Source organism: Cavia porcellus, unplaced genomic scaffold, assembly GCF_034190915.1.
Source record: "Cavia porcellus strain 051 isolate PalLab524CR breed Dunkin Hartley unplaced genomic scaffold, mCavPor4.1 scaffold_17, whole genome shotgun sequence".
Classification (NCBI taxonomy): Eukaryota; Metazoa; Chordata; class Mammalia; order Rodentia; family Caviidae; genus Cavia; species Cavia porcellus.
In genome coordinates, this window is record NW_026947500.1 from 59,903,033 (window position 1) to 59,927,132 (window position 24,100).

Consider the following 24,100-nt stretch of genomic DNA (forward strand, 5'->3'; position numbering starts at 1 on the left):
TGGAAACAGAATGCCTCAAATCATCTAGAAGAAAATACACCATGACAAAATAGGATTCATTTTAGGAATGCAGGATGGCTCAGTGTACATAAATCAATAAATTTAATATATTATACTATCAGAGACAAGGACAAAAACATGCAAATCATGAGACACAAAAGAAAAATTTTTGACAAAGCCCAACTTATATTCATGATAAAAAGTCCCTACAGAAAATTTTAATAGATGGACCTTATTTCCACCTGCTAAAAGCCATCTATGACAAAACAACAGCCTATATCATATTAAAAAGGAAAATCACCTGGAAGATTTCACTCCAAAATCTGAAACAACACAAGTTTATACACAATCTCCATTGTCAATAGAGTTCTGAAAACATTAGCCTGAATAATTAAATAAAAACAAAAAGGAAAAAGGGTAGAAAATGAATGAGTTAAATAAGTATTTAGAAAAATGACATCATATACTACATAGAAGATCCCAAATATTCCAACAAATGACTTCCAAATTCAATAACCATATTCAGAAGAAAAGTCAAAATTAAAGTCAACACTCAGAAGTATATATCATTATTGTACAGAATAAATTCACTGACAGAGAAATTAGGAAAACAACAACTTTCAGAATAGTGTTCTAAAGACTAAAATACTAAAGAATCTAATGAAGGAGATAAAACACCCCTACACTAAATATTACAGTACTCTTTCAAAAAGATGAAGAATATATCAGAAAAGGGAAAGATATTCCTTGCTTTTAGGTAGGAAGAACCAGTATGGTGAAATGAACACAACTTCCAAAATTGTTGTACAGCTATCTCAATCAAAAAGCCATTAGTGTACATCACAGAACTAGAGAAAATATTCCTAAAATTCATTTGAATGCATAAGATAACTAGAATAGCAAAGGCAAAGCAGGACAACAAAAATAAGGTAAGGAATACCATTTATCCCTAACTTGAAATCATACTATAAAGTTATTGATATAAAAACAGCATCGTGCTGGTAAAATAACAGATCTTAGAATCAGTGGAACATATTAGAATATACAGACACAATTACAAAGATATGCAACCAACTTATTATTTTTAGTGGAACCGAACATGTTCACTCAAAGAAAGATGATCAATTAAATAAATGGTGTTGTAAAATCTGGTTTTCCACATGCCAAAGACTAAAACTAGAGTCATGTCTATCACAATGCACTAAACTAAAATTAAAATGAAACAAATATCTAAGCATTAAAATATAAACACAATCTACTGGAAAACGTAGTGGGCTACAGCTCTTACAGATACTGGTATAGGCAAGGACCTCAGGAACAAAACCCTGATCACCCAGGATCTGCAACACAGAATAAAATGTAGGAATCTTATCTTATTAAAAATCTCTGAAGGCAAGAGAAATCATCAAAGGAATGTTCAAAGTTGTGATTCAGTTCTGTTATTTCTTTGCTGATTTTTTGTCTGTTGATTTGTCCCTTGGTGTCTACGGTGTCTTAAGGTCTCCTGTTATAATTGTGTTACAGCTAATTTGGTTGTTCATTTCTATTAATACTTGCTTTGTATAACCAGGTGCTCTGGAATTTGGTGCATATATATTTAACATTGTTATCTCTTCCTCTTGAAGTTTTCCCATAACTAATTTGCAATGACCTGCTTTATCTCTTCTGACCATTCTTAGTTTGACATTCACATTGACTGCAAACAGAAGAGCTACCCCTGATTTTTTGGGTTTCTGTTGCATGAAGTATTGTTTTTCATCATGTGATTTTCAATATGTAGTTTCCTTTTGGGTTAGATGGGTTTCCTGTAGACAGCACATGTTTGGATGTTGTTTGTTGATCCATTCTGCCAGTCTCTTCCTTTAATTGTTGAAATGACACAATTTGCACTAAGTGCTAGAACTGTTATATGTTGGTTTATTATTGACAAGTTACCTTTCTGCTCTTGCATCTTTATCTTTCCATTCTGTTTAATTGTCTGCTTTGCTTAGTTTTTTTTTTTTTCCCCCAAGTGTGTCTATACTGTCTTTAAGTATTATTTGCAGGGTTGTCTTGGTAATCATGAAGTTCTTCAGCTGTTCTTTGTCATGGAAATATATTTTTTTAAATTTTATTTAAGAGGAAAAAGAGAGAAACACAAAACAAAACAAAGCGTTATAAGGGTACACGTAATACAGAACTACAAAAAAAAAAAAAAAACAGTAAGAAATCACCTGTTAATAGATCATGGAAATATCTTATTGCTCCATCAATTTTGAAGGTCAGTTTTGCAGCGTATGTCAGTCTAGGTTGGAAATCATTATCCTTTATGATTTGAAATAGTTCGCTCTGTGCTGTTCTTGACTTTATTGTTTGTGTTGAGAAGTCTGCTGTGATTCTGATAGGTTTTCCTTTATAGGTGATCTGTCTTTTCTCTCTGACAGCTTTTAGTATTCTATTATTATGTTGGATTTCTGGGATGGTGATATTATATGCCTGGGTGTAGTTTTATTTTGTTTTGGGCTATTTGGAGTTGCATATGCTTCACTGATCCTGATGTCAGTTTTGTTTCTCATATTTGGGAAATTTTCAGCTATTACTTCTTTAAGTATCCTCTTGACATCCTTTATGTTGTCCCCTTCTTTTTTCATTTATTCCTATCAATCTTATGTTTTATTTCTTTGCACCATCTTGCAGCTGTTTTATTGTTACTTTCTGTTTCCTTGTTATTTTTAAAAGATCTTTCCCTTCCTGTTCATTAGCTGCAATCTTCTCTTCGAGATCTGAAATTCTATCTTCACTTTTGTTGAGGCAGTTTAGACAACTTTTGATGGAATTTTTTATTTCTTTTATGTGTCTTTGCATTTGCTTCCTGTATTCTGTTTGTTTCTTATATTGTTCATCCAAGGATTCGATCTTTATATTTTCTTCTATAATTTTTAACTATGCTTTTTTTAGATATGTTCAGCATCTATTTCATTTCTTTTACCCGGGAGATGACTTCTAGTTTGAATTCCTTCAAAGCTTCTCGGAATTGCTTCTTTATTTCAGTTGCTATTATTTCAGGTATTTCAGGTATATGACATATATTTTCTTCTATGTACATAACATTAGGACATAACATGTCCTAACATTTCTTGGTATGGGCTTGAGGTTTGAGATTTTATTTTCATCTTTATTTTTGTCATTTTCCTATATTTCTGTGTTTCCGGTGTTATTCCAAGGCTTCCCCTCGGCCTGAAGAAAATCCTCTTCTGTGCCCTCAGCTCCTGTTACTCTGGCCTACCAGTTCCCCAGATTGAGAGAGGGTCACTGGGGGTGGAGCAGGCATGCCAAAGACCTGTAGAACTGGTGGAGTATGGCAGGAAGCTGTGAAGTTCCTTGGCTTATGAGAGCAATGATCTTAAACTTCTGGGGCTTGGGATGGTGTGGAGACCCTCCCCTGAGATTGCCCAATTTCCAGAATTGAGGGTGCTGGCAGGCCCAAGATCCCTGGAGCAGGCCAAGCACAGAAGGCAGCCAGGAAATTGGTGCAGGCAGGCCCAAGACCCACTGAGCTGGTCTAGTGTGGGGGGAAGCTGTGAAGTTCCTTGGCCTATGGTAGCAAAGATCTTAAATTCCCAGGGCTCGGGATGGTGCAGGGACACTCACGTCTGGCTGCCCAGTTTCCAGAATTGAGGGTGCAGGCAGGCCCAAGGCCCAGAGACAGCCGAGCATGGCCTCAGTTTTATTTTAGTTAAAACATATCATGTACTCCCCAAGTTAACACCTTTAGTTGTGACATGGCATCAGTGTTTCCCATAATTGGAAGATGAGCTGAAGAGCATTTTTTTTGACATCAAGTATGGCTCATATTTCTTAATTGGGAGGAAAGGAACCCTTTAGATAACAACTTTCTCCAAACTCGTATATTATATATCATTAATGTCAAATACTCCTCTTGGGAAAGCAAAAATGAAATATTTTGCTGTCAAAATTCTGTATGAATGTGGATTTCAGAACATGTATGATAAATATGGCAATCTTAATACACATTCTTATTTTCATGTGAGAGTCTAGCAAAAATGAGAGAATTCTACTTAAGGGAAAACTTTTAATTATTAAAATATTTATCAAAATCTAAATTTTTTTTAAAATAATAATGATGTGAATACAAAAGTTTAACACTGATTTTGCTTCAATCCAATGTGCATCCTTGTATGGACAAATTATGATGATACACATTTATGTATTAATATGATGCTATGGTTTATATGAACAGATATATGACACATGAGAGATGAAAATGTGGACTCATTAAATCTACCTGATGAACACATCCAACACACCTTATTGTTACTTATTTTTTTATGTGTTAGATCAATTTTGAAATTATTCTATTCACAATTTTAGTGGAAAACACAACATACATCTTGGAGAAAACCAGAAAGGGATTCCCACACACAAACAAATTGGGAGATGATCTCTCGGGATAAAATGGGATCTGTGTTGTGAATAGGGAGAGTCAAGGCCAAAGCAACAACCCAAGTGGTCCATCAACTGAAGAATGGATAAAATGTCGTGGTATTTCTATACAATGGAGTATTACTCAGCTATAAAGAGGGATCACATTGAGATATTTATCAATAAATGGGCGCAGCTTGAGACCATACTCATAAGAAAAATAAATCAATCTCGCATGTGTGAATACCGAATAGTTTCCCTAATGTAAGTAATGATTCAAATATATAAAAATATGTGGTAATCATGATTCCCCATTAGGTGGCCTTGAAGCCTTATAAAGTTTTCACTTATTAATTGGAAAGACTTTATTCTGGGCTTCTTGATATGGAAATATTTGAAGCTATAGTATATGAAGTTTTATTCAAATATTTCAAGGAAAAAGACAGACACTGTGGTAACTACTATTAAGTCGGGTTATTTGGTGGTGAAGCACTAGGTTGCTGAAACAGTCATGCTTTGACCTGTATTGTTATATTGTTATGTCCTGTTTTATCTCAATCTCTCCCTTATTCATTAAAAATTATTTAGTTATTTCTTATGCTTGTTTTAATTAAGGGGAAAATTTTTTTAAATTACCAGGATATATAATAGTAACTTTTTTTGATTTCATGTTAACTTATTTTGAAGTCCTGTAATATTCCCACTATTTTGTTTTGACTGATTAGACTCTCTTCCATTCTGTATGATAGTATCAAGTTTGAGGGTATAGGCAACTACTTTGAAGGCAATAAGATTCACTAAGATGCCCATTCTGGTCTGACTATTGTCTCCTTTGGAAGTCCTGTAATGTTTACAATGCCTAAGTTTTATTGGTCTTGTTCTCTACTGTTTTGTTCAACTTTATAATATCTGATGAGATAGACAACTCTTTTTAAGGAAACAAGAGACATTGTTGAGAACCATTGTTGATAACCTTGTACTCTGTTTTACATCATGTGCTATGTCTATCCTTGGTTTTGACTGACAGATTTGTTTTGCCATATTTGACTTTATCCCCCCCCAAAAAAAAACGAATAAGAACTAAGGAGTAATAAAACCCAAAATGTGTAAATTTTGTTGTAAAAAAGAGAGGGAAAAAAAGAGCTCTAAAGGATACAACAGCAATTGTGTTTAGGGGTGTTAAATAGCTGACCATATTAATGTTTTTGGTTGGATCACTGAACACAACTGTTTGCAGTCTCACTGTTTGAAAGTCTACTTTGTATGCTTTGATACTGTGATTTGAGCAACTATCTCTAAGATGATAATATGTAATCTATTAACTGGTGATTTCGTACTGTTTTGTTGTTGTTGTTTTGTTTTGTTTTGTTTTGTTTTGTTTTGTTTTTGTAGTTCTGTATTTCTTGTACCCTTACACCGCATGGTTTTGTTTTTTTTCTCTTTTTCCTTTTAAATAAAATTTAAAAAAAAAAAAAGAAATCAAGTACTTTGTACAATAACAAGAAAAATAGGCCTTGAGAACAGCACAAAAATCACTATAGCCCCACCTATTGTTAGCTTAGGGAAACAATGTGTCAAGGTTTTATTTGAGAAGTGTCCCTGGGACCCTTACTTGAGAAAGGCCACCCCCAGACCTGGCTGCCAGGGATTCTTTCATGTTGCTCAGTTACTTGGGCACTCAGAGTCCACTTCACTCTTTTCCACAGGAACCTGATTGTATAGTTCCTGCTGAGCATAGACCTGAGTGTCACCCAGTCATTGTATCAATATTCAGAAGGCAATAGCTGTGAGGCAGAAGACTTCTTTCCATATTTCAGAGGAAGCCCTGGGAGACCAGAACAGAGGTTCCTGTCGATGTCGTAGGCCGCCATGCATGGGTTTACTCACACTTCTTATTAGTTGTTGTGCTTATTTTCACTTCTGATCAAAGAGCCTTCAGCCTCAGTCAACACTCAGAATGAAAAATTGCTTTTTCAGTTTCTTGTCTCTTACCCCTCAGAAGAACATGATACATGATATGTAATTCAAATACTAAAAGATATCTGAAAGTATTGAAAAACTAAGCATACATTTATGGCAAGGTCCAAAATCATTACCTTTCTTTGTATTCTCAGAGTGAATTATCTGAACGGGAAATCAAGATAGCAGTCCAATTCATAATAGCCACCAAATTAAATATCCAGGAAAATTTAAATTAAATGAGTGAACTACATGATTAAAATAATGGAAAGACATCTGGTGATCATGGATTGAAAGAATTAATATGCTTAAAATTCCATAACAACACAAAACAATCTACACATGCAATATAATCACTAACAAATTTACCATAACTTTCTTTGTAGACCCAGTGGGTGGGTGAATCCTAAACTTGTATGGAACCGCAAAATATTTTGAACAGTCAAAGCTGTCTCCAGAAAGATAAGAATTTAAAATACATTAAAACATACTATGAAATATAGTTCAAACTTATAGCAATGAAAATCCTTAATATCCAGCTTGGTATCTGACACTCAGTGGGGATTCAATAAATAAATGAATGAATCATAACCACAATAATGTGCTAGCTGTCCTCCACACCACCTTTAAATTCCTGACCTTTTAAAATCCATTTCCTGCCTTAGAACTGCTTTGGCCTTGACTCTCCCTATTCACAACACAGATCCCATTTTAGCCAAGAGATCATCTCCCAATTTGTTTGTGTGTGGGAATCCCTTTCTGGTTTTCTCCAAGATGTATGTTGTGTGTTCCACTAAAATTGTGAATAGAATAATTTCAAAATTAATGATTAATAATTATTAGTGATTTGTTCATGGAGGGATACAGCTTCTCAATGTCATTGATCATTTCTTGTGTGGTTTATTCCCATTCCTGGAACTGTCTTGAACTGAAACTCACACCCTGGGGCCTCTGATCACTGCCAACAGTGAGTCACCGCATTTGTTCACTTTTTCTATGCTGATTTTTTTCCCTACACCAACATCCTGCACTCCCTGGGGACATACCATGCTGAAGGATGCCACAAACCCCTATCCACCTGCACCTCGTGTATCTTACTTGTCCTCTTAGTTTTATGCTGTTTGTTCATATCTCTACATGAGTTCCATGACTTCCTTTTCCATTGACAAAATTGTGACTGTGTTTTTAACCCTACTAAAACCCCATTCACCTATGCTGAATCCTTTAATCTATATCCTTAGGAATGAGGGAGTAAAAAATGTAATGAAGACGCTCTGGGGTCAAATAATGAAAAGGAATATTTAATTAATCTTTTGATTTGTGCATTTAGAAATGACTACCTATTAATATTTTATGAGAATTTGTTCAGTGTGTTGATTGAGTAACACTGGGATGATCAGGTTCCCTGTCTGCATCAAATTTGTTCCTTCGACTTATATGAAAAGAATATATTAGGGGAGAAAAGAGATTATTCAGCACAGGAATATACTTATATTAATCAAACTATGATAATTAGCACTTCCATCTCTTTAAATGTATATCATGCTTTGTGCTAGGAATCTTTAAGCTCTTCTCTTCTAGTTTTATTCAAAATATGGAATAAATTAATGTGAACTACAGTCAAAGCAAATAAAGCTCATTCCTTCTAAATGCACGCTGATACTTATCATTGAAACTTCTCCCAATCTGCATCTTCCCCATTCCTTCTAGTATTTAGTGACAACTCTTTAGTTCTCCTATAAACAAGAGAAAGAAAAAGCAGTCTCTGAATATAAAACCTCTTACAGGAAGCTGCAAATCATGTAAGCCTAAATTGTGTCATAGAAAGTGGATGATAAGTTTCACAAATCTGGATTGTAGAAAGGAATCCAAAGCATGAATATAATGCAATACAAAAAAAATTCTGAAAGAGCCAGGTGCCTTGATATCAGAGAGGAAACTTTAGGGTTAGAGAGCTCTCATTACTGAGTTTCAAGCAGTAACTAGCAGCCTAATTGTAAGAGAACTTCTTCACCTCTGTATCTGATACTTCATTAAGGAAGGTATTGTCGTACTTCCTTAAACACAGAGAATTAAATTATTTTATTTGAAACTAAGCATCAGTTGAAAAATTTTGTGCAAATTAGTCAAAATCTGTACAAGCTTGAAGGGTGTCACAGCTCATGAAGAATGTTGGGGGCAGCCATTTCCATCAAATGAATCAAGTAATACCACTGTCCAGTAGTCATCAACAAGAAGGACAACACCTGTAATGGCTCATACACTATGTCAACTTGAGAAGTATAGAAGCTTAGCAAAGTGAATCAGGATCTTACTTTGCACACACCTTATTCTATATGAGAGGAAGTCATGGAAATGAAGTGAATACTATACCTCCTCAGAGGGATAACCTGCTTACCATATAAGGGAGGAAAAGACATGAAAACCCACGGCTATATGGACAGTGACTCTGTGGTTAATAATTATTAGTGATTTTGATTCACAAAGTCTTCCATCAATGTTGTAAAATAAAAAAATCATGAAAAGGGAAAACGAAGTCATTAGAAAGAGAAGAATATAGATTTGGTGTATCTAGTGAGAACTTCATAATAACTAAATTGGAAAGTGACTTAAAACATTTTTATCTGGTTTGTCATAATTACAAAGAAACACTATCTGTTAGTATTTTCATGTTCTTTTGTTTAAATTCATTTTTGAAGAAAAGTACTAAATTTCAGGTCAATTGTATAATTGCAAATGATTGGCTGATGTTTATAAATTTGGGAGAAAATGTTTTCAATGACCTGGGTCTGGTTGGTATTCCAATTCTCTGGGCTTAGACTTAATGTGGTCATCACTTTTTTTTTTCTCTTCTGCACACAGAAAACACAACTTTGAGTGGGTGCTGTGAATTGAGAGGTGTAGCACTGGAGTTAACTGTCTAGATATTTCTGCAGTTTGGCCATTTTTAAGTTTCTTTACTTTTTTCAGACTGAATTTGTTCATAATATAAGCTGTTTTAGTCAGGGAAGTTTGATACATAGATACTTTCTCTCTCTTTCCTATGAAAGTATCTCCTTGACCTATATTCAGTGCAAATCAAAACATTGGAAAGAAAGCTAAATTATCGAATATGAAAACTTAGTGTATTCAAATCTAATATATGTAAATAAAGAAAATCTGATTCATTGGACAATATTTTCACCACAAACTTTTGCTTCCTAAGAATGCATGGTCAGTGTGGAAAGAAAATTTTTTACACCCCTAACTCAGTTCCCTTTTCAGCTCTGTTTTCCAGGAAAAATATTCAAGCACAGAAGCAGCAGCTCCTAAAGCTTCACTTCTTGTTCTTCTGCTCTGATGCTGTCATTTGTCACAGTCTTTTAAGGCTTTCTTCACTCAGTCTGGAGATGTTTAAAGAGCCTTCTGCGTAATGCAGGCCTTCGCATTGACCTCTTGAGTTCTCAGAGGGTTATTAATTGGCTCGACTGAAATCTTTGCCAGGGCAACAGTGAAAGTCTTTCTCTTACTCCAAGTTGGTGGCCATGGATATTACGGTGGTTAGTCTGAGAAATGCAGGTGAAGTGGAGTTAAAACTCTTTCTACACTGTAGTTTAGAACAAAATCTGAATACTGTACTTTGAAAGGTCTTTACTGACATCTTGGTAACCATAACATTTTTGAATCTGGCTTAGAATGTGAGGTGGTTTTATGTCACAAAATAAACATTCTGACAACACAGCTGAAAAAACGGTATGGTTTCTCTGAAGAAAGATTGAAGAGGAGACAATGCTTCAAACTCAGTTTATGACTTAATCACTACTGTGATTACAAAGACACTAAAATAAATAAAAACGAAATTATTTGCTGATATTCTTGGTGATCAGAGATGTAAAACCCTCTGCAAAAGCAGATACAATCCTGAGCCAACATGTGCAAAGCAAAAAGCACTATGCATGACACTACCAAAACAGAGGATGAATCGACGTGGTCATCTCACAAGCAGAAAAAACAACTGATACAATCTAATAAATTCACTCTGCATCACAAGATGCAGAGTCAACCAAAGTGTTTCTCAACTGGATGACTGAAAAAGCACATGTAGGATATGTGCACACTGGAGTGATGTTTAGCTATATTAAGGAAATCATGTCATTTGCAACAGCATGGATGAACCAGAGCAGTTTCTTGGAAATGAACAAAGCCAGAGATGGAAATGAGCAATACCTACCTACTGCATGCTCTCACTAGTGTGTGAGTTCTAACAAAAATTTATGAACAGGAAGGTTGCATGGTGGTTACTGAAAGCTGGGTTAATTACAGGTAATGCTGAGGGAGATTTTTGTTAAAGGGCACAAAATTACAAAATAAACCCAAGGGATTTATGATACACCATGTTGGTGATAGCTGTTAACAACATATTTGATTTTTTAACATGCTGAGGTAATGGATGTCTGTAGTTGTCACTACAAAATGGTAACTGTGTAAGGCAATATATGTTTCAATGATCTAAGTTTAATCATCCCACGTGTACATTTACGTCAAAATGCCATGCCATATAGGTATATATAAAAAAATATACAGTGTTATCTTTAAACAGAAAACAAAAATACTTGAAAAGAATTTATGTTTGTTTCTCTTTATAGTAGAGGATGTATTCTAAGGGTCCAACAGACATCTGAAGCCATAGATAGTACTAACCCCCCAAACAAAGCTCTCACTGATTATTGAAGACAAAAATTTTCTAGAGATACACAAATTTTCTAGAGATACATAATCTAAAGTAATACAAACTTCTTTTCCCTTTTTCACAATTTCATACTCTAATTATCTTTTAAGACTGAGTAATATTGCATGTCATGTGTATGCCACATTTTATTTATCCATTTCTCTAATTTTTTAATAAGAATATATAACATGATATCTAGTCTTTGAAAAATTTGAGTATAGAATATGGTATTATTAATTATAGACACTATGTGGTAAGGAGGAATTATAGAATTCATTCGTCCTCCACAACTGAAACTACTTTTTTGTGATGCTATTGTGAATATTGGCCTAAGAGTTCATTAAATAGTTTTTATGACAGGATTTCTTCCTTTTGTAAAACTGCATAGTATTTCATTGTATGTATATACCATATTTTATATATCCATTCATCTGTAAATGGATACTTACATTACCCCAAGCATCGAATCACATAAAATGAACTCAATGAGAGTAAATATCAGATAGGTTTTTCTGACTTTAATATTTTTGGATACTTAGAAGTTTGATTTTTAAGTGACTAAGGAGGTTCTCTTCTGTATTCCACAGGTGTTACTCCTTTGCCAACAACAGTACCCACTGGGGCCAGCTTGGTACTGGGAAAGTTTGAGAACCATTGTGTTTGGTTCAGAGACTGAAGCTGGTGGTGTTGGGCCTAAGGAAGAATCTGTGGTCACTGAGTCCAGGGCAATATGGGACTGTCTAGTTTATGGTGGCAGCGTTGGTATTATGGTTTGAGGCTAACACCAGGGCTTGGCTTCTTTCCCCAGGCTGAGGGACCCCATTTGCATACTGCACTATCTGGGCTTGGTGGAGAAAGGGCTGAGACAGGGATTGTAAATGCTCTTTTGTGTCCTCTTTATGCATCCTCTTTCTGTGACAAACCCAGGTGCTGTAAGCTCACCCTGGTTGCTCCAGCTATGGTGAAGGAGCTATTGTGCCTGTGAAGCTGTTAAAATAGATGCTTAAGGAGGGCACCAAACCCTGGAAAGTCCAGTTCTTTCATCTTGCACTTTTTGAATTGGGACTGGTTATAATTTTTGATGAAGAACTTTGAGATAATGTTTTAACTTTGGCCCCTATTTTCCTGATAAGTTGAAAGCATACTTTTGTGAGTTAAAAGCAAAATTATTGCAATATAAATAACAGGGAATTGGTGGGAAATTGAAGCACATGTTCTTTCACAGAGAGAAAAATTTCCAGGAAGATTTGAAAACCTCATTCATTTTGGAGTTCAGAATTTTGTTGGACACTACTAGTGTAGTATTGTATAATGTTCTTTCATATGGGCTTATGTTTTTAATAAAGTAATAAAGATAACAATACAGAGGTAAAAAGGTTTATCAACACTCAGATAGATAACAGGTTGACCCCCTAATCTTAAAACTAAAAGAGATAGTGGGACCCAAAATATACAATGCACCCTGAGAAAGGGAAAATGGAGGAATTGTCTAAAAAAGGAAGGCAGAGGACATTGTTAATAGTGTATGAGGGTTTAAAAGTCAAAGTAGTCTTATTGCTCTGTTTAGTTTGATTATATTTTGTTTTGGTCTGTCTACTCATATTAGATTTGAGATCACAGACAGCTAACCCAAAAAATAGTAGGATATACCATGGTAAGTATCCTTAATTTCCTATTAATTTACACTGAAACCCTGTATTACTTAAATTGTCTTACAATGACTGATCTTATTTGAAGCTGTCTATCCTCGACTGATTTTATTTGAATTTGGTGTGCTTTGTAGTATCAAGTCTAAGAGTAGAGGCAACTACTCTGAAGATGACAAGATGTAAAATATATCAATTCTAGTTTTGATTATTAACTGCTTTCAAGTCCTACAATGTCTTCAAAGCTGTGTTTTTATTAAAATAGGTTTGTAATGTTATGTTCAATTATATTACACATGATGATGTAGACAATTCTTTTAAAAATAACAAGAGAAAGCATAGTGACTACTGTAGATAACCTAATATTGTGGTCCTTTATGTCTTTTTCAATTCATGTTTTTCTAGAAATTTATTTTGTTGCCTTATTTTGATCTCTTTTTCCCTATAATACAGGAAGGATAGATATACATATAGAGATTCACACGTGGGAAGAATTTCTAACCTGTTTATGTGAACAGATTATATAATACATGATAAAAAGAACAGATGCTCTAAAGGGGAGGAAATGCCTGCAAGGGAAAGGTAGAAACTACTGACAATTTCTTATTGTCTTAACTTGAACTCTTGCATTGTTTACACAATTTTGTATTGGCTTTGTTCTGTCTTATTAGATTTTATGCTATCAGATGGGAGGGGCAGATATTTTGAATATAATGGGATATTTTATGGTAATCATTTGAAGTCATAATGCTTTCATTCATTGGTTTGGCTTTATTCTGCTTTGTTTGATTTTATTATATGTGATAGTATGAACAATTATTTTGAAGAAAATAAGACATTATGGCAACCATTGCTGATTTACTATCATCTTATTTTGAAGCCCTACTATACTTTTGTTTTTCTGTTTTGATTGTTTCTACATTGTTGTGTTTCATTTGATTTTATTATGTGTGATGGTATGAACAAATTTCTTAAGGAAAGTGAGATAGTAGAGTAGCCATTGTTCACTTCCTGTTATTTGGTTTTGAAGTCCTGTAATACTTTCATTCTTTAGAATGGTTTTATACTATTTTGTTATATTTGTTATTATTGTGTATGATGGTATGCTCAACTATTTCGAAGAAAAGGGTCATGGTAGCTACTGTTGATGTCTTGTGGTGAAGTGCTATATTGATTGCGTTGTTATGTTATGATTTGCTTTGTTCCGTTCTCTTTTGTTTTATTCTTTTAAAAATAAAAATATTTTAAAGAAAAAAAAAGAACAGATGCTCTGAAGAAGAGACACTAAGAAACCTAGTGCTAATTCTGTATCGTTATGATATGAAATCTAGCAATACTATAATTCACTGTTCAGACTGATATTAGTCTGGTCTGATGTTCAATTTCAGCATATGTAATGATAAAGACAGCTGTTATGAAGAGACTGAGAAACATTATGGTAATCATTATTAATTTCCCCCAAATCAGGTCTTGAAGACCTAAAAAGCCTTCATTATCTTGTCATGATTTGATTAGTTCTATAATGTTCAGTATATATTCAATGTGTACGAAGAGGGGCACAACTATTTGGAAGAAAACTAGAGAAAATAACATAAACAGTGAATATTTCCAGTGGACTTGCTTTGAAATCTGTGTTTCTTTAAATTGTTTCCTTATAAACTGTTTTGTTCTATTTTGTTATGTTTAATCTTACCCTTCTTAAGATATAAAAAACAAGTAGGTAGGACTGACAACCATATTACTAAGTTCTTGTTGGATCATTGAGCAGAACTGTTTGCAGTGTCATTATTTGAATATCACTGTGTATGCTTTAATTTTGTAACTCAAGCAACAATTTTTAAGATGATGGTATGTAATTTATCGACTTGTGATTTCTTAATGTTTATTTTTCTGAAATTCTGTACTGTTTCTACCCTTTTTTCTGTTTTTCTCTTTAAAAAAGATAACAATGAATAAGTTTATAGTTTAAAATTTCACTTGAGTTATGCACTTTGCCTAGTTAAGAAAAGACTCTACTTGGGTGGGATTTTGTAAACATTAATATTTTTTCATTTTATGGAAAAAATAAACAAGATTTCAAAACAAAATACTAGGAGAATAAGAATACTTCATATATGATGTACCTTTACCTTCAAAATATTTACTCATTTATAAGGTTTGGGCATATAATTTCTTCTAATGATATTAGTAGAAATGTTTCTTTAAAAACCTTTTTTTTAAGAACTAAGAGAAATTACTGGCATAATTATCTTGCATGTTTTTGTCTTTTCCCTTCCTTCTTTTCCTTTTCCTCCCACGCTACATCCCTTTTCTTTTGAATAATGTCTTCCCATTTTGCAATATCTACTGTAAAATTTTGAACTTACTTATTTTATGCTTCTTGGGAGTCAAGGTAATTACAAAAGTTTTGTTACTCTGTTGTTCCTTAATACTGATAAGTGTTTAAAAGATAAAGTTAATGGATGCCATTGTGAGAATTTGCTATATTCTCCTGGGGTATTAGATCTTGAACTATTAAGATTTAGGACATAGAGTTTGATTTCCTGTTCAACCACTAAGGGTTGAGTCTTGGTTCTCCATGTTCTGATTGCATAATCCAGGCTATCTCCTAGGCATTGTGATGTATTTTCCAGTCTTGCTGCAGCAGAGGAAAAGACAGCTAGAATTTAATTGCATTCTGGCTCTTAAAGGGTACACTCTGAATGAGACACAAATGAATTCTGCAGATACAGTCCTACCTTAAAGAAGTGGGTTGAAAAATATAGTGGTAGCACCACGCTGTTATTTAATGATTAGAAAATTGCTGGCCACAGCTGGGAAGATATGATCTTACTATTGGAAAACATTGTTCACTAATCTGCTCTATAGTGATATGCATGCCACAGACATTTAACATAATGTTCAGGAAAAGCTAAGGAATCCTGTGGATTGTTCAGTGTCTAGGGAAGTGAATTTGAACTTGTAGGGTTTCTTTTACTCCTGATTGAAATTCTTTCCTTCTTTTTTTGAGTCTGAGTGCTTTCTGTTAAAAATTGTACTATGTGTACATCCCAAGCCAGTCACTACTTCACTGTTTTGCTATTTACTCCATGAATTTGAATGTGCACAATTTCTATTTATATTATTTTGATGTCATGAGATATTTCATCAAACAACATGACATCAGGTATGTCAACTGCCTATGTTCTTATCTACTAACATATAAATGCACTCATTAACAGTTACTTTGGAGGTGAAATGATAGATTGAGTGCTTTATACAGAAAAAAATTCTTCGCCAAATATATTCAACCTGAGAAGAGTATAAAATTTCAGCTGAATTTGGGGAAAAAAATTATGTCTCTGTTTTTCTTTAGGCAGAGAAAGTTATTTCTTATAGAATGAGCAAAACTGGAAAAGAAATGGTGTCTCTGGAGTTATGCAGCATTAATTTTACCATCAGTCCTTTCTTAATGACACGCATTCCTCAAAAATCTTTCATTCTTTGTGATTATATAACCCTCACTGTTATATTTAATTTGATTTCATTACTTGAGATTGAAACTACATATTCAATAAAATCTGTAGCTACTAAATTTCTCTGTTTAAATTTTGCGATAGCATGGTCTATAAGTTTTGAAATCAATACTGAAAGTTTATAGAAAATCATTCAATAGACTACAGAAACTAATGGATTTTCTAACTACTGTGACATTTCTGTGTTGACTAGCATTGTATTTGGGTCAATAATTTTGCATAAATTACAAGAATATTAAAACTGGAAGAAACATTATCATTCACTCAAATTTTCATCTTTCATGAAAAAAGAATGAATAAATTCTGGGAAACTGGGAAAAATATACTCAAACTAATGTATGCTGACTTCAATGGCATTTTCTTTTCTATTGGTTACGTTATTGTTGAAGTGTGGATAAATTGTTTGTATGTTCTCTCTTCAGATGAATTACTACCTGAGTTTATTTTTTTGGCTCCAAAGTTTCTTCATGGCATTTTTCATCTCTGTGTTTCTTTGAGTATAGATGAAAGGGTTCAACATGGGGGTCACCACAGTATAAAACACATCTACTGCCTTGTAAATGGGAAAAGTGACCATGGGCCAAAGGTAGAAGCACAGGACATGAAGAATAAGGTGATAATGATGATGTGGGTGCTACAGGTAGACAGAGTCTTCTTCAGGCAGTAGAGGATGAAAACATAGGAGGTGATGAGAAGAGCAAAAAAGAAGCACACACATCAGCCCATCATTGATAGCAACAAAGAATCTCAAAGAATGGTTGTCAGCACAGGAGAGCTTTAAGAAAGGGAAGAGGTCACAGATAAAATTGCTGATGACATTTGGGTCGCACAATGGCAACCAGATAATGAAAAAATTTGTATGAGAGAATAAACCAATTTCCTGGCCCATGCCAGGGGCACTAGGAGGCCACACACATGCCTGTTCATTGTGATCATGTAATTCAGAGGCCTAAGGTGGCCATGTGGCAGTCATAGGTCATCTCTATGGGCAGGATATCCACTCCTCCAAAGACATGTTCTGCAAAGAACTGAGTCATGCACCCACTGAAGGAAATGATTTTTTCTCCAGCCAGTAAGTCAAATATTATTTTGGGGGCTATGGTAGAAAACCAGCAGCCTTCAGTGAAAGACAATGAAACACAGAAATAAGTTCCTGGTGGAACACAGGGCCAGGATGCTGGTGACAGTCACAACAATGAATAAGTTATCTCCCAGGGTGAGGCAGTAGATGATGGCAAATATGACATACAGAAGAATTTGTGCAACTCTGGGTTCTGTGTGAGGTCCAGCAGGATATCATATTGTTCAATTGTTCCATGAATACAGTTTGGTAGATAAATAATGGAGTTGGGAATAACAAAGGCATTAATATTGTGCCAGATAAGTTATGAACAAACAAACAAACACGATTTGTATCAAGATTTTCTACAAGACAGATGACACTCTAAGGAGAAAACTTGGCTTAAAAGTTTAGTCACCTTACTAAGCATATAGTGAACACAGCTGTCTGTCTCTCTCTGTCTTTCTGTCTCAGTCTCTGTCTATCCATCTCTCTCTGTCTCTCTGTCCCTTTCTCTGTTTGGTTTTCTTTGTGTTTGTCTCTCCCTCTCTCTTCTTCCCTCTCTGTTGCTCTGTCTCTGTCTCTATTTTTCTCTGTCCTGACTGTCTGTCTCTGTTTGCCTGTCTCTTTTTGTCTCCCTATCTTTCCATCTCTGTAGTTCTCTCAATCTCGGTCTGTCTGTCTGTCTCTCTTTCTCTCTCCCTCCCTCTCTCGCTTCCAAGAATGATTTTAAATTGCCTCATCTCAGATCTGTACTGTAATGGTATGTGAATAGATATCTCCCAGAAATTTCCAGCATGTATTTTCTTAAAGAAAAATCAGGAATAAACAGAGGACCACAAGAGAAGCAGAGGTGTGAATTCATGGTGGTATATACCCTCATCTCTCTTCTCCAGGCCCTTGTCTGGATGTGGCTACAGTGCAGAATTTGTTTTGTTCATTAAGTTTTCTTGTTTCGGGGTGAATAATAAGCACTATCTGAGTTTAATTTGAAGTTAGGGGTTATATAGCCACATTCCAGCATGAAGTTAACTGAATGTTGGAGGCTGAAGTAAATTCATTAGAAACATTCTGTATTCACTATTTGGACAATTTCAGCCATGTTAGCTTTCATGGGCTTTAAAGGAGGTAAAACATTATACATTTACATATATATATATATATATATATATATATATATATATATGATACATAACTAACTATACTATGAATTCTTGTTAGTTTATAAAAAAACTGCTTGTGTTTTCATTGTGTTTCATTTAAGTGCCTAAATATTGTAATCTGAACAACTTTGAAGATAAAAATATGCAACATATTAACACATGTTAATTTCCTAATTTTTAAATTCTGTATCATTTTTTGTTTGTTTTTAAAATTAAAAAAATCTAGATTTAGAAAGATGATGAATAATGCCCTCTCTTCATTACAGAACAATATTTTTTAAATGAAGAAATAAATCCACTATAATATATTAAATAGAGTGTGTTCTTTAGAGTCTAATGGAGTACTTTTATCACTTTTTAGCTACATGGTATTCATTCAGATGTTGGTCTTGCAGCTCCTAAATAGATAAAAACAACATTAACAGAAATGAGGAATATCATCATCACATGTATCAAGTGGAGATTCTAATGTCAATAAATCTTTTATTCTATGCTCCATATTCTGCCAAATGAATAAAAAATCAACACTTTTATCTTTGAAACATTTAATTGTTTTAACACTAAGTGAAAAAAATGAAATACTCAACTGAAATGTGAAAAACAAATTATATTCAGAAAAATTTGAATATAAATCTAAATGCTTTAGACAATAGATTATTCTTGATAAACTCAAAAGATTTTTTATATTTACTTATTTATACCAGAAATTTAACTCATGACCTCACACTTACCAGGTAAGCTCTTGAACCGCTTAGCTAAACTTCCACCCTGGATTCTTGACACTTAAAAATACAAATAAAATTGATGAATATACATAAAAGGATATTAGCTTTCAGAGATATTTAAAATAATGTGCATATTTCATAAAATAGTTCAAGAACTAGATAAGCATTTTTTTCAGAATTGATTGTCTTTTAATCACCTAAAAGAAAAAAACATATAATAAAGACCAGATAAACCATAGAACTTTTCAAAAATTATATCTGATGTTTTGTGCTGTGATGGACATTTTATGTGAAAGTACAGTGATGTAGGAAACAGGAGACAAACAGGATACACTCAAATACATAAAAACCTGAGACTGTCTATAAAATATTTGTAGCAACTACAGCTATTGCAATTTTGAAATCAAAATGGTTACTTCCACATTATTAAAAAATTAGGGAAATTAATAAAATGAATTCCATAAAATATCTAAAAGTTCTCTGTTTCATAAATCATGAAAAAATACAAATTACAACCAGTGAAATTCTTTTAACTCACTTTTTTTCTAAGATTTATAACAGTTTTGTAATTTAGTGCTCTGAGTGTGTGTTGATATAAAATATTATGAAGTCTAATCCAATATAAAAAGGTTTTTATAACTAGTCATTTTCTTTGGTCCATTATTCCTTATTCTTAGAAATTTAGTCTGTATCACAATAGACACATTATAAATACGGGTGTATCTCAGCATACATTTTCAGGATAGGAAGTAGTAAAAACATTCCCAGTATCTATGTACTAAAAAAAAAAAAAACTGTTAAGTGGTTTATATAGTTGTGAAATTTCAAGTAGAGATCAAAGTTATCTAGGAAAAAAAAGCTAATGAGGTAAAAAGAATTTTCAATATAATATGAGTGGAAAAATAAAACAAAATTTAGCTTATAAATAATGATCTAAATTGTCCAAAATGCTATAGAACTATAGGAAATAACGAAGCACACGAAAGACCATCCAACTCATTGTTATTGGACTGGGATACATAATATCTTGAGGCCAAAGTACTGTGCTCATAATTCATAAAAATCCATGAAAGTAGCAACACATTATAAATGTAACACATATGTAAACCAAAAACCTTATATGTCCTTGAGAAATGAGGGAAGAAGAAAGACAAAGAGATAAGGGTAACTGAAGGGTGGAAGTAATAAAGAATATAATATATTTGCATCAATATGACAAAAAGACACCCTGTGCTCTTTGTAATACATATGCACTACATTGTACCTACATCTTTGAAGAGTTCACATGGAGCCAGCGTTTCCTGACCATCACTAGCTGCTGTTTTACAGGAGACTCTATGTACACCTTAAGTATAATATTTATTTGCCTCATTTAGTGATTTGAAAGTGGTCATGAAAAGAGATTATCTAAATAAAGATGAATTTATAGGCTTTTTTCTCTATCAGTCAAATAATTCTTTCATTGTAGGCTCTAACATTCCAGCTCAGAAAATGAAAATTTAAAAAGTAACATCAAAATATTAGCTATCAAAACATATCTGTAGAGAAAAAATAAACTAATATCTTGGTGACATCTCTTTCTAAGGCATTTTATTACACTTTTCACAGAAGGAATGGCCAGTAAAGTATATTGTAAAAAACTGTCTCATCTGAGATATAATCATATTCAAAATCCCCAACATGGTAAACTATGTGAAAGCAGAAGAAATATAACCATGAAATCTGTAACAAATGAAAATTTCTTTGGATTGGCAGGAACCTGAATTCAGCTATTTTAAACCATTTTCCAGCTAAATAGGCTTAGCCAAAAGTAACACTTTCATACCTAGAAGTCTGGATCCAAATAGTATGGAAACTCAGCACCCAGTAGAAACAACACCCTGTGGCTGCTTATGCTGGTGGTCAGAAGTCCTGAGTCTGTCATTATAGACATTCACATGTGTGGTTTCTGGAAAATCTTTAGTGGATGTTAGGCAGATTCAAAGAGGTGAGGACTCTCTAAATTCTCAGTTCACAGGGGACTAAAATGAGCAGCTCTTGCCAAGATGGCAAACAAATCAATTTAGCCTCGTTTCTCTCTTGGGGCAATGGTATTATTCCACTGTGTATTTTTTTCCTGGCTAACATATCCTTTATTCTTTCTTCGTCATTGCTTACTCACTGTATAAGGACACAACTATATATTATGAGGGATTTATAGCTCAGATAATATGAGCCCAATTTTTGGAAGGCGTTACAATCAAAATGATTTTGCTCACAATGATGGCCTATGACTGCTATGTGACCATCTACAACTCCCTGAACTACCTTTTCACAATGACCAGGAACTTCTGTGTCATGCTGGTGAGTTGCTTTGGCTGGGGAAGGGCTTCTTGTATTTGCGTGTTCAGTTCTTCCTAGTTCTTCAGTTACCCTTCTGTGGATCCAATATAATGGTCACTTTGTCTGTGGCTTGTACCCTTTGCTGGAGCCTGCCTGCACTAACACTTATTTCACTGGGCTTTGGCCAAAAGCAATGAACTTCGTCATGTTGACTGGCTCCTATGTTATAATTTTTCACTTTGTAACGTTCCGTAGTGTGCAGAGGAGACACAACTCTCTCTCTACCTGTGGAGCCTACTTCACAGTGATTTCCTTGCATATTAAGTTATACGTACCCATCATCATTTTACTCATACGCAAGAACATGGTGGTGTTGTTTGGCATTCTGACAACTATGCTGAATCTACTCATTTATACCCTGAGAAATGAAGAGGTAAAAAATCGCCATTAAAGAGTTCTTGAAATTTTAAGAAATTGCAAGTGAGTAATGAGTGCCAAGACAGGGGGCAAAAAGGAACTTTATTTCTCTGAATGAAACAACCAAAACTCTTTTTATAATTACCATATAAAGATCATGTAATTCATATTTTGATGTTCATCAGCTATAATGGTTTCCTTAGACGACTCAACTGACTTGCATACATTTTGTAGACAATAAAGGTTTAGGATGAATCTGTATCTCCTCAATTATTATTTCTATTTTATATAAGTGGGAACTATGTTGTCTAATGTGGTGACTTGATTAACCGAGCTCAAAATCACTCCTCTATCCTCATCTGAAAGTAGCAAAGCACAACACCACATGAGGCTGTGTGACCATTCATTGTGCTGTAGAACAACCAAGAAGCCCAGCTCCACACTTTCACACACAGCCTGCATCATAGGTCCCATGCATACAGACCTGGCTTTTACTTCTCCCTCGCTCTGTGACATCAGCAGAGCAATAGCTACAGCAGGCGAGTGAGGAGCCAGGCTTGGGGACAAGTGAACTGAGTTTGACTCTCATTCTCTGACTCTCATTCTGTGCTAATGACCTTAACTAATTGACCCTAACACTATAGACTTTTGATCCTTAGATGCTAAAGGGGTAGATATTTTAGATTACACATATAAATGGTATAATGTATTTATGTGACTGACTTAGATTTTTGATCCTAATGTCCTCCAGGTCCATCTATTATGTGTCAGATGGCAGGATCTCCTCTTTTTTTAAGGCATACAATCCAGTAAAGGTAAAAGAAAAATTATAAAGATTATCTGTGCTTCAAATTGTTATTGTGAGTCCAAATTAGGCGATATATATTGATTTAATGCAGCTCCTGACATAGTAACTCCCCAAAATATGTATATATATACACATATACATATGTATGTGTGCATTATATATATTCATAAATATGTATTAACTCAGAAAAATTCTGATGTATTTGCACATGTAGTCATGTACAATGATATTTACCATACAATATTTGTAATAAAACAGAAATAGCCAAAGATATGAATGCTTCAAAAATATATGTGAATTATATTGATTTTATGTGCAGTAGGTTAAATTAAATTGGATTTCTATGTAGCAATAGAGAATAGCCTAAAAAACGTTGTATGAAAAGGTAAATTGAAGAATGTGATGTCTAATATGATGAAAATAGTAGAAAAATTACTAAATGACAATATTATTTTTATTTCTATGTATGTACACATGCGCATTTGTGCATGTGAATATTTCTTAAAAGAGGTTGAAATAATACTATCAAATTTATACTAGGATTTGTTGAGCAGAAATAGAATAACACAGAAATATTTTTTTATTACCTGCATTTTAAATGAATGTTAAATTCACATATATTTATATTATAAAAAATGGAAGAGAAACAAGAGCAGATAAGTCACATTTAAGAATAATTTCTTACTGACTTGTTTCTTTTAAAACCAAGGAATTCTGGTGCTGCTTCTCTCTTGGTCCCACTAGCTCTGTGTCTCCACATACTTGTGACAGCGGTGCTCAAAGTGACTCACCCTCAATTCCAGGCTCCTCTTTCAAGGCCCCCCATAAATCTCTCCCATCACATCATCCCTGGGGTCCCTGGGCTCCACAGTTATTGCTTCTGTACTATACAATTAACTTCTTCTATAACCCTGGTTAAGAGTCTGCAACTTAAAAGGAAGAAACTAAACTCTGAGGAGATATTATTTATTTGTTCAGAGTACAACACTTTCAAAGCAAAGAAACATTTTTGATTCTCAATTTCCTCTTCTAAAAAATGTTTTATTCCTTAGTTTATGTCCCAGTAAAAAGAGACTATACATGAAAATAAAATGTTAGCTGACTTCTGGTAGGAGCCCAAAGAACATTGATTTTCTTCCCTTTAGAGAAAAAGTTGTTGTGAATCTACATAAATTAAAATAGAGAATTTGAAGAGAAATTTACTACTCCAGAACACAAATGAATGTGTAGGTAAGGTTGATAAATTTTCACTATTATCACCATTACCATCATTGCTATTTATCATCACCACCACCATCATCATTGTCATTGTCATCATCATCCTCATTTGTCATCAATACAATCAATTCTTAATT